General features: G+C 47.5%; 1 non-coding gene across 1 annotated transcript; it reads right to left on the bottom strand.

Moving 5' to 3' along the window:
- Window positions 1–6,403: 6,403 nt before the first annotated feature.
- trnal-uaa (transfer RNA leucine (anticodon UAA)) lies at window positions 6,404–6,487 on the bottom strand. Its single transcript has one exon. It is a non-coding gene; the product is annotated as a tRNA-Leu (tRNA).
- Between the last annotated feature and the right edge of the window lie 6,723 nt (window positions 6,488–13,210).

Below are 13,210 nucleotides of genomic sequence, written 5' to 3'. Positions count from 1 at the left end.
GCAGTAAAGGAGATGGAAGTCTGTATAAAATGCAATAGGCTTGGGCACAAGAGTTATCATTGCACATTAACTAGGAAAGACACAGGAAGGAGGTGTAAAAACTGTAATAAACCTGGACACGAACAGCGAGACTCTTGGTCCAAGGGAGGGGGGAAGGAAGGTCAAGGCTCAAGACAACAAGAGGCAGCGTGTAGCGAGAAGATAACGGGCGAGGCCAATATGAATAAGATTCAATTGATCGAACTAATCAAAACCCTGTCACAGTCCCGCTAGGTATCATCGGCCCTCGGTACAGGCACCGATCCCCGTCTGGAGCTAACAGCACTGTTATGGGGCCAGCAGTGCTATATGTTAGTTGACACAGGGGCATCAGTGTCTATAACCAATTTGGACCTCCCGTACACAAAAACCTCAAAACCTCAATAATGATACAAGGAGTGGGCGGGAAGAGCAATCGCGCTTACAAGAACGGGACACAATTATTGGAACTAGGAGGAATTTTTCTCCCATTCCAGTTATGGGCATGTGATAACCCAGAGGGAACAATCTTAGGAGTGGATAAAACAAGTGAACTGGACCATGTGACAGATGTATGAAATAAGACTGTATTATGAAAGTGCGTAATTGATGATAAATTTGAAGCCAGGATTATGGCCAGTTGTATGATAAAGATCGGTAGTAAAGGGATTGGGAACAATATGGAATATGGGGAGTCCTATGCCAGGCGGTGGAAGGAGTATGGGTCACCTCTAAACAGGACTGTGGACTAACTACAATTAACCCTATCATGATAACCGGACCGGAGCACAAGGCGCACAGACAATACCCGATAAAACCAGCAGCCAAAGAGGCCGTATTCAGGATAATAATCGAGTTACTGAAACAGGGAGTGTTAAAAGAAACCACAGCAACCACAAACTCACCAATTTGGCCGGTAGGTAAACCAGACAGATCAGAACTAGTGACTCTCACGGAAGCATTGAAATTGGCAAAAGGAAAACGAGTAAATATATACACAGACAGTAGATATGCATTTGGGGTAGTGAATGATTATATGATAGCATGGAATAGGAGAGGATATGTAACCTCTGGAGGAGGACAAATACAGCATGAGGAAGTAGTGAGAGACCTAGTAGAAGCGGTAAAAGGAGCAGAAGAGGGAGCAGTGATTAAAATAAAGGCACACCGCAAGGTAGTGAGCGAGCAACAAAAAGGAAATATGCTAGCTGATCAGGCAACAAGAACAGCAGCGGACACAGAGATCCCTACACCAATAGCTGCAGGTAGAATAACAGCAGAGGAAGTGAACATTAAAAGAATCCAAGAGGAGACCGAAATGGAGGAGCAGGAGCAGTGGATAAAGAGAGGCGCAGCCAAAGGTAGAGATGGAATATGGAAAAAGGGTCACAGGGGAACTTGTTGAAAATGTACCATGAGCCAGACCATGGGGGGTGGAATGGCATGATAGGTAGGCTAAGTACAGATTGGTGGTGGAGTGGAGTGGGAAAAGATGTGGCAAGATACTGCAGACGCTGCATCATCTGTGGACAACACAACCCAGGTAGGCCCATAAAGGTTGGAATAGCCCACCAGCCACGACACAAAGGCCCCTGGGGAAACCTCCAATTAAACTTTACTGGAACCCTACCTCACAGTAGAGGGAAGAAATACTGATTAGTGATCATAGACCAGTTTACAAGTTGGGTGGAAGCATTCCCTACTGTAGTGCTCAGACTGTGGCCCGAATATTTGCATACGACGTGATACCGAGATGGGGGTCCCATTGCAAATAGGTTCAGATCAAGGTACCCACTTTACGGGAAAGGTAATGAAAGAAACTTGTAAGTTACTGGGGGCAAGACAGAAGTTCCAAATCCCCTACCATCCGCAAAGCTCAGGCATGGTAGAGCGAATGGACAGAACCCTGAAAACAGCCTTAAGCAAGGCCATAGCCGAAACTGGACAGGGGTGGGTGGATGTCCTTCCATGTATCCTGATGAGGCTGCGAGCCAACTCAAACAGGATGACCGGACTGACACCATATGAACGCATGAGTGGACAAGCAATGTGTCTGCCGGATGTATTAGCATCTGGTAGCGAGGGGCTAGGACCATTAAACAATAAAAATATGAAGTACGTACAAACATTGGATAATCAATTGAAAGTGCTCTAACAAGAAGTTAAAGAACAACAAGACATCAGAGATAAAAATACACAAAAGTAGCGGTCCTCGGAGCACCTACCCAAGGTAGGCGAGCAGGTAGTTATTAAAATATTGCCAGAGAGATCGGGATTCTCACCTAGATGGACCAGAACATTTGAGGTTATCATGACCAGCGATATGTGCGCATGTATACATATGAGGGGAAAGGATAGATGGAAACATTGGACACAACTAAACCGGTACAACAATAACCCATCTGATCTTATGTCCCACAGAAACAACGGAATAAACACCAGAGATGAGCTACCTCTGGTGACAACCAGACCTCTGTTTAAATTACAGATAAACATGGATCCCGTAAGATGGATTGTCATAACTACCCTGATGACAGCATTTATAAGTACAAGTAACGGGCTGGAAGAAATGGACTGCAGGTTGAGATCCCATAATGGCGACTTCATGGAGGCTTCATCATATCACACAGTTAGGGGTGTGAAAAACAAGGAAAATGATGTTACAGGTGTAACGGTACCTGGGTGAACTTGGATCAACAACCATGCGGACCCTGTAGAATGAAAAAATGCCAGCAATATGGTAGAATGTAATAGACACTGGCAGATGTTGGCTCAAGTAGGGGGAGGATATGTCCTGAGCTGCACGGAAAATGATATAAGATGGACTATTGTACACGGCATTACAACACCTCAACCAACAACAACAAGGACCACACCACAAGGGTTAACCCTAGAAACAACAACACCCCCAATCACAACAATACCTGAAGAATGGAGGTGTCCGAAATGGACGCCTGGGCCTGAAAATGGACTGGTGATATTCACTGAGGGAGAACAATTGTATGATAGCGTGAGACACGAAATTGTACCGGTACTAATGAACTTAACCATGTTACAATGACCAGGATATTCTGAAAGGTTTACTAAAATTAGAAAATTCTATGCATATATGATAAAGAATGTAATTAACCAAGCTGCTGATGTGACAGGGGCTACTGACGTTAGGGGACATGCTGCATTTCACCAAAGGATTAAGAGGAGCTTAGTAACCGATATACCCATGGGAATAAACACGGGGACATCATTCATTAATGCCCTAGATATACAAGGTGCCCAAAGTAGTGTGGAACGACTACAAAGGGTAATACAACAGATTTTAGAGAAGGAAACTGGTTTGGTTCGACAAGGATCAGAGTTGGGAGGACATACGATAAGGAAGTTACTCAAGGGAATCAAGGTTATAGAGGACCATGCTAGCATTATCAACAAACCAAACCATAGAGATGAGGAACAGCCAAAAGACAGGGTAGGAAGAGGCTTGTGTTAAGCCTATGGCCAATGGATCACCGGACAGTTAAACACAATCTGGCACAGATACAGCGAGGCGAGGTACCAGACTGGATTAACAGCACAGAGCTCTGTGGCCTGAGCCGGAATCCAGGCCCTCTGACTGCTTGTACCCTCAAAGGGATGACCAGAGTATATCCAGTGATACAAAAATGTAAAGCAGAAGTGACAGCAATGATAGGTATGGTACTCCTGATGCCAGTGGTGGGACTAGACATGGCTCCATACCCACAGTACCAGGTAACAAACATAGGCATAGTGAGGGGTGAGACATACCTCCAATACTATTCAATTGATACCTATGCCATCAGGAAGAATGATACTATGAGAGGCGTCTCCCGAAACGGATGCCACAGAAAGGCACGCTTATGGTGTGCCCACATCCAGTAGGAGAAGGCCCTATAGATGAGTGCACCTATAATAAGACAGAGAGTGTGTGTTGGACTGATCACAAGTTGATCACCATCACACCCGCTCAGGATATAAAGGCGAAGGGGAGTATTGTACAGCCACCACAGAGGCTGAGTACCAATAGAGTAACCTTGTATGTGCAATCACAATGCCTAACTTTTGCTTTACGCCAAAGATCCCTGTCACAATTGGACACACCAGATTGGTGTATGTACATTCAAGGGAGGAGATAAACCTAAATGTGCCAGATAGTCTAAAGAAAGAGTTGGTCAATTATGAAGTACCAGTAGGGACCGCAATGCCCCACCTGCAAGAGGATCTGCAAGAATTGAAAGAGGATTTAAGTAAGATGGTGAAACAATACATAGTGCTGCAAAGGGACCTTGGGGAATTAGAAAGGGTAATAGAGATAGAGCTACAGGAGTTCCCGTGGTATGAGAAGCTGTGGGATTGGGGAATGAATGTTAACATACAACCATGGATCTGCATCATTTCCCATATATATTAGTGATAGTACAGTTAGTCATGGCTATATGATGGGGAATAGCAGCATGCACCACTTGTAGCAAGAAACGGACCAACAAAGAGCTAAAGTGAAGCGGAAAGAGCTGGAATAAACAAGTTTGCTCTACACATGATGGGTATGCAGGGCCTCCTGAGCCAGCGCCTGATCACCACATGGGGCAGGAGGCACAGCAATGCTTATACATGTTGTTTAACTTGGGTAGTGGCCAAGTACCAAAAGGGGGGATTGCAGTGGGGAATGAGTTAAACTGACATCGCTGGCAGCTTCACTGAATGGTGTAATAAAGAGAATAATCTAATATTTGCAGTGGTAAGCTTTTTCTAAATTGCTGAACTGGCAGTTGAGATAACCTAAGCAGTAGTTGTAGAACTGCTTACTGTGTCACTAAGAGGCAATTGCAAATAGTCGGAGGTGGAAACCATAAAAGGCCTAGAGGATGTAAGTTCTGTTCTGGCAGGAAAGTAAAACAATGAGTTGGAAGTAAAGAGGCCTAGAGAGGCATGAAAGGAGGACAATGAGTCAGAAGTACAATGTTGATGAGACCCCATCTGGCATAAACAAAGGTCATAGGTGCAACAACAGCTTGGGGGATAATGGACATGTACTTTTCCGATAATAAAGGTGGTACTTTAATATAACGCAGCATAGGCAACCAATCAGTGAATATGTATACGGGCCAAGGACCAATCAGGTGGTAGGAATGAATTTTGAATGAGCTGGACATATATGTTGTAATGTATAAAAATGTAGGGCTTGCTAATCCAATTTGGAGAAGTCTGGCTAAGACAGAGCAGATTGTCTCCCCACTGGTGTAATAAAGACAACTTGATTATCGATCCGCAAACCTTGTGTCAGGTGTTGGTTTAAAATACTCCACAAAACTTCTATAGTTATTAATGACTTAGAAAATTCCTATATCCACGTTTGCTGATGATGCAAAGGCTGGTGGTATGGTAAGTCGTGTAGACAGCAGCATATAATTACAAAGATATATTGATAGATTAAGTGAATGGGCGAAACAGTGGCTGATGGATTACAACGCAGGTAAGTATATCGTCATTCATTTTAGACCTAAAAAGTAGATCCGAGTATTAATTACATGGTGCAGAGTTCGGAACAGTGGAGTTCCAAAGGGGTTTCGGGTCCATGTACACAGACCAATGAAATGTAGCAGTAAGGTACAAAAATAATCAAAAAAATAGAATATAAAGTAGAGGAAGTTATTCTGCAGCTATACAGCGACCTGGTTAGACCACATCTGGAGTTCTGTGTACCGTTCTGGGCACCACCTGTTAGAAAGGATAGATTGACCTTAGAGGAAGTGCAGTGCACATTCACCAGAACGTTACCAGCGCTCCAATGGTTAAAATATGAACAGAGATTACATAAACTGGGCTTGTATTTCCTGGAATATAGAAGGTTGTGGGGATTTGATTGAGGTTTTAAGATTTTGAAACGAATTGATAAGTTAGATAGAGAGAAACCTTTTTTGGCCGTTGGTGGGGGAGCCGAGGACAAGGGGGCATAATCGTAAAATCAGAGGCAGGCCATTCGCGAAAGAAGTTAGGATACATTTCTTCACATGAAGGTTGGTAGCAGTGTGGAATTCTCTCCCACAAAATAGCAGTATATGACAGCTCAACTAATAATGTAAATCTGAGATCGGTACGTTTTTGCTACACATGCGTTGAATTGATGTGTTGCCAAAGCAGCTGGATGGAGTTAAGGCAAAGCTCAGACAGGAATTCAGTGAAGGGCGAACAGGCTCAAGGGGCTGAATGGCCTCCTCCGGTTACTATGTTCAGTACACCAATTGTAAATGAAGAAACGCTGTCTTGAAGGGTGAATTATAAATATGGCACCATCCCTTGCAGAGATCATAAGCGTTTTCATACCAAAAATAGCTTTAGGTTTTACTTTCAACCTCGTTGCCTTAGCATCTACCAAGGAGTGGGGTTCGAACCCACGCAGACATACGCTCATTGAATCTTAAGTCCAACGCCTTAACCACTCGGCCACCCTAGTGGCAAAAGCCCACCCGCGCAGTGCTTGAAAATTCGACAAATCCCTTGCTGACTAAGTTTAGTTTTCAGCGTAGAGCAAACTACGCGTCAGCATAATCTGAAAATGTGAGAGGATAAAGACATTTTCTAAAACTACAGACGGTGAAAAGCTGAACTGCAAAAGCACAGCAGCTGGGCAAGTAACGCATTGAGCTGGCCGTTCGTAACTGGACAAGAATCCCCTCGGCTTTTAGCCCACAGAACATGTAACCCTCCCGTCAACACTGAAAACCTTTGAAGGAAGAATGTTAAAATGCAGGTCAAACACCCAGGATCAGCAAGCTCTAAACTGAGCCAGCGCTTAAAGGGTTATATTATAAGGTGCAGAGTAAAACGATGTGGGGGAGCGATGGGGAGAGTGACCGAGAAAGTAATAGTTGGACGGATAAACAGAGACCCAATGAGAAAAGCTTACAGAAAGTGACTGAGACTGAGTGAGACATACAGAGAGACTGACAGATGGTAAGAACGACAGAAACAGAGAGAAATAGAGCGAATCATAGAGCGAGAAAAAGAGAAACATCACATTAAAGGTGAGAAAGTCGCTGCCTGCTCGGACGGGAATTAAAGCCGTGACCTGAGGTTTACCGGTGAAAACACAAGCTCACTGAGGGAGAGCATTGTCGCATCATAGAACCATAGAATGACGCACTTTCCCCACAGCCCTGCACATTGTTCGCCATCAAGTATTTATCCAATTCCCTTCTGAAAGTGACTATTGGATCAGCGATCGGATCTGCTTCCACCAACAGTTCAGACAGTGAATTCCAGATCATAACTACGCCCTGAGTAATAATACAATCTCATCGTCTGAGTAATAAAACAATCTCATCTCACCTCGCGTTCTTTTGCCAATGTAATTAATAATTTAAAGCTCAGGTCGATAGTTTTCTGTTAGACAAGATAGGGATTGATTAGAAGTCAAAGCAGGTGGGTGAAGTTAAGATCCAGGTCAGACATGATCTCACTGAATGCCGGAACAGGCTCGAAGGGTTAAATGGCCTACTCCTGTTTCTATTTTCAGTCAATCGGCGGAGAGCCTGCTGTAAATGTAGGAACGCTGCCTGGAAATGTGAGATATAAATATTAAAACTTCCTTTCCAATGGTTACAATTCTCGGACGAATTATCACATCCACCAGCAGCAGTGCTCGAAACCACACGAACTGAAGTACACTCGATCTTTAACACGAATCCTTCAACCGCCCTGCTGATTTAAACAGCGACGCGCAGTTGTACACAATTCAACAAATTCTTTTCACATCAACATACCAATCCATTGATAATGCCAGTGATTTGAAAGCTGCTGTGGAAAAAAACAACAGTTACTTTCCAGTTTCCTGTTCCTCACCGTCTCCCTTTCACTGTGGGCATCCAATCCCTCTACATTCCATCAGCCACCAGGACGGCAGGAGGGCCCTCCGCTTCTTCCTTGAATGGAGGCCAACACAGTCACCATCCACCAGCCCCTCCTCCGCCTGGCTGCCCTTGTATTGAAAATACATTGAACTAATTCTCCTTTGAATCCATTCACTTCAACCAAATAAGCCCAGCTGCTCCCATAGCTAACTTGACGACACTTCCTCCCACCTTGATTCCTGTAAGGGCTCTATTCCTTTTTCTCCGTTTCTCCATCTCCATCGCATCTCTTCTGATGATGCCACCTTCCGATATGTTTTACTTTTCCCTCAACCAAGGACTCCCCTCCACCATGTTGGACAGGACTCTCGACTGTTCCATTTCCCGCACTTCTGCTCTCACCCATTCCTCTTCCTCTCAGAAGCACGATAGGATTTCCCTTGTCCTCACCTTTCACCCCACCAGCCTCCACATTCAACGGATCATCCTCCGCCATTTCCACCACCTCCAGCGTGATCCCATCACCAAACACATCTTCGCCTGCCGTCCCCTTTCAGCAGTCAGCAGAGACCGCTCCCTCTGCGACACTCTGGTCCACTCATCTATCACCCGCCCACACCTTCCCCTTCCCACGACGCCTTCCCGTGCAAGCGCAGGAGATGCAACACCGGCCCTTTTACCTCTTCCCTTCTCACTGTCCAGGGACCCAAACACAACTTCCAGGTGCAACAACGATTTACTTTTCTTCTTGCAATTTAGTAAACTGTACTTGCTGCAGACTCCGCTACATTGGGGAGACCACACAGAGATTGGGTGATTGCTTTGCGGAACACCTCAATTCACTTTTGAAAGTTACTATTAATATGCTTGGATCTCCCTTGTTGATATAATAATGCAAATCTAAGTGAAAGGACGCTGGGATAGTTGGACCAGTGAATCATCTTAAAGCATTCTGACATAAATCATCTTAAATCATGCTAACATGTCCCCCCTTTAGACCCAGAATTTGAGCAATCACTCTGAGCCAATTAACTTTCTTTCTGTCTTTACTGTTGATTTGCTTGGAGTATACAGTCGATTACTGTTACATTGATGTCAGCACACCAAACATGTCCGCATGGCTCCAACGGTTCCTTTGGCCTTATTTCATTGGTTGATCATTATTCCTGAGTTTCCCCGCACTCCAGGCTTGGGAGAGCTCTCTGCTGACCCGGCTCCTTGTTTTTCCTCTTCAATTGTGTAAGGGCTTGTCGAAGCAATGCGTACACAATGATCACCAGGAACAGTAGGCGGCATTGGAAAATAATTAACAGTTGTGAAATAATTCTGAACAACAGGTGTATCAAGATGTTATTGACTTGCTCCCACCGTGATTTCCTTCCCACTCCCTCTAGCTCTGTTAGCAGGTTTTCCTTTTCCTGGTGTAGTTGGTGCAGGTATTTTACTGTGATCACGGTTCGTTCTCTAATCTATTTTAGTTTTAGTGACGTGCGTGGTGTGGCGGAGGGGCGTCCAGTGGATATCCAAATCCAATCAATATTGTGTCAGTGTCTAAGAGCATATCACCGTGCACTGTGATGTTAGTAACATTATGCTTGATCACTGGTATCAGGATCTCATGATCTATCTTGGTGACCTGGGTTGGTTCAAAGCAGAAAGAGGAGTGGGTGACAGGGCAGGTGAGGGGTCTGTATTCACAGAGGCTGCGGCCGTAGTGACACAATAGCGCCCCTGTGCGACACAACTAGTATTAGTTTATCTCTGGTGCCAGCATATTACAGACATGGTGCAATTTGGAGTTTCTTAATTCCAAACAAGACCCCCATAGTGTTTCATTAACTTCCCCCAGGTGATATGAACACATCCTTTGATTAAAGAACATTTTGCCATGTCTGGCACTGTCTTTCCTTCATTTACTTGAACCATGTACGGTGGGAATGGCTGATATTCATAATGCAATTTCTCTTCCAATATCAGAACTGATTCTACTGACCATACTTTTATGGATATTGGGTCGCTTGTATTGTCAGGGCAGGAATGCTCCCTCCCAGACCCTTCAGTTTAGCATGGCACGGGTGAGTCGTAGCCCAGACTCTGCCCAACCTCCTGAGTTCACAAATGGAAAGCGTGACGTCGACACCTTCCATTCTGCCAGCTGTTTATTTGTCACAAAGTTGGGGATTAGGTTGTTCTTGATATCACCCCATCCCCGGTGTATTGGGGGAAAGAAGGAATACCCCATACATGCTACAAGCAACTCCCTTTGAGGCGTCAATTGAAGCCTGAGCATCCTCTTGGATGGTGCACTAATTTTGACCTGCAGTTTATGTTCATTGGACACTCGGTCCGTCACTGAGAACAATACCTGTCTAATCTCCCCTCCCTGGTCCTTGAACATCTGGTCCTCCTTTAACAACATTCCTTCAAGCTGCCATTGCATCTTTTCCTCACTTCCAGCCAAGGAATCAAAGTCCATCATATTGCACCTGGCAGTGCCCCCCAGCTCAATATCCAACCACTGCTCCCACCACAGCTGCAATACACAACAATTGTCCCCCCGGCTCCAATACCCAACCATTGCTCCCACCACAGCTGCAATACCCAACCATTGCCCCTCAGCTCCAATACCCAACCACTGCTCCCAGCACAGCTCCAATACCCAATCACTGCTCCCACCACAGCTACAATGCACAAACATTGCCCCCACCACAGCTACAATACCCAACCAATGCCCCCAAGCTCCAATACCCAACCACTGCTTCCACCACAGCTACAGAACCCAACCATTGCCCCCAGGCTCCAATACCCAACCATTGCCCCCGCCTCCAATACCTAACCACTGCTCCCACCACTGCTACAATACCCAACCATTGCCCCCAGGTTCCAATACCCAACCATTGATCCCACCACAGCTGCAATACCCAACCATTGCCCATTAGCTCCAGTACCCAACCACTGCTCCCACCACAGCTACAATACCCAACCATTACCCACCGGCTCCAATACCGAACCACTGCTCCCACCACAGCTACAATACCCAACCAGTGCATCCCCCCGCCCCGCAGCTCCAATACCCAACCATTGCCCCCGGCTCCAATACATACACACTGCTCTCACCACAGCTGCCATACTCAACCACTGCCCCCCGGAGCCAATACACAAACACAGCTCCACCAACAGCTACAAAACCCAACCATTGTCCCCGGCTCCAATGCCCAACCATTGCCCCCCGGATCCAATACACAAACACAGCTCCCCCCACAGCAACAATTCCAAACCATTGCACCCAGCTCCAATGCCCAACCATTGCCCCCAGCTCCAATACCCAACCATTGCCCATCGTCTCCAATACTCCACCATGCCCCACTGCAACACGCCCGGCCCTCGGCTCCAATACTCAAATATTCACCCACTGCACCACCCTTGCACCCCCAGTTCCAGTACCCAAGCATTCAACCACTGCCCCCCGGTGCCAATACCCAACCATTCACCCACTGCTCCCCGGCTCCAGTACACAACCATTCACCCACTGCCCCCCGGCTCCAGTACCCAAACATTCACCCACTGCCCCCTCAGCTCCAGTACCCAGCCATTCACCCACTGCCCCCTGGCTCCAGTACCCAACCATTCGCCCACTGCCCCCGCAGCTCCAGTACCCAACCATTCGCCCACTGCCCCCGCAGCTCCAGTACCCAGACATACACCCATTGCCCCCTCGGCTCCAATATGCAATCATGACCCCCGGCACCAATACCCAACCATTCACCCATGGACTGCCGGCTCCAATACCCAAACATTCACCCACTGCCCCCCGGCTCCAATACCCAACCATTCACCCATGGACTGCCGGCTCCAATACCCAAACATTCACCCACTGCCCCCCGGCTCCAATACCCAACCATTCACCCATGGACTGCCGGCTCCAATACCCAAACATTCACCCACTGCCCCCCGGCTCCAATACCCAACCATTCACCCACTGCCCCCCGTCTCCAATACCCAACCATTCACCCACGGACCCGCGACCACAATACCCAACCATTCACCCACTGCCCCCTCGTCTCCAAAACCCAACCATTCACCCAGGGACCCCCGGCTCCAATACCCAACCATTCACCCACTGCCCCCCGGCTCCAATACCCAACCATTCACCCACTGCCCCCCGGCTCCAATGCCCAACCATTCACCCACTGCCCCCCGGTGCCAATACCCAACCATTCACCCACTGTCCCCCGGCTCCAATACCCAACCATTCACCCACTGCCCCCCCCCCGGCTCCAATACCCAACCATTCACCCACGCACCCCCGGCTCCAATACCCAACCATTCACCCACTGCCCCCCGGCTCCAATACCCAACCATTCACCCACTGCCCCCCCCCCGGCTCCAATACCCAACCATTCACCCACTGTCCCCCGGCTCCAATACCCAACCATTCACCCACTGCCCCCCGGCTCCAATACCCAACCATTCACCCACTGCCCCCCGGCTCCAATACCCAAACATTCACCCAAGGACCCGCGACCACAATACCCAACCATTCACCCACTGCCCCCCCGACTCCAATACCCAACCATTCACCCACTGCCCCCTCGTCTCCAAACCCCAACCATTCACCCAGGGACCCCCGGCTCCAATACACAACCATTCACCCACTGCCCCCCGGCTCCAATACACAACCATTCACCCACTGCCCCCCGGCTCCAATACCCAACCATTCACCCACTGCCCCCCGTCTCCAATACCCAACCATTCACCCAAGGACCCGCGACCACAATACCCAACCATTCACCCACTGCCCCCTCGTCTCCAAAACCCAACCATTCACCCAGGGACCCCCGGTTCCAATACACAACCATTCACCCACTGCCCCCCGGCTCCAATACCCAACCACTCACCCACTGTCCCCCGGCTCCAATACCCAACCATTCACCCACTGCCCCCCCCCGGCTCCAATACCCAACCATTCACCCACGCACCCCCAACTCCAATTCCCACCCATTCACCCACTGCCCCACGGCTCCAATACCCAACCATTCACACAGGGACCCCCGGCTCCAATACCCAACCATTCACCCACTGCCCCCCCCGGCTCCAATACCCAACCATTCACCCACGCACCCCCAACTCCAATTCCCACCCATTCACCCACTGCCCCACGGCTCCAATACCCAACCAGGTGTTGTATGCATGTGGGTTTGCTTTTAGTCACCTGAGCTTAAAGTAAATGATTTTTGATCCTTGCTTGTGATAAGTACATGAATTGAGTACTGTTTGTATTCTGCTAATTTTACTTGTAACCTCTTGTGGATTTTTAATTAAAAGAA

Source organism: Somniosus microcephalus, unplaced genomic scaffold (genome assembly GCF_052327205.1).
Source record: "Somniosus microcephalus isolate GS21.2 unplaced genomic scaffold, FLI_Smic_1.0 unresolved_chr1, whole genome shotgun sequence".
Classification (NCBI taxonomy): domain Eukaryota; kingdom Metazoa; phylum Chordata; class Chondrichthyes; order Squaliformes; family Somniosidae; genus Somniosus; species Somniosus microcephalus.
The sequence above is the reverse complement of the archived record's forward strand: the minus strand, read 5'-3'. Positions and strand labels throughout refer to the sequence as shown.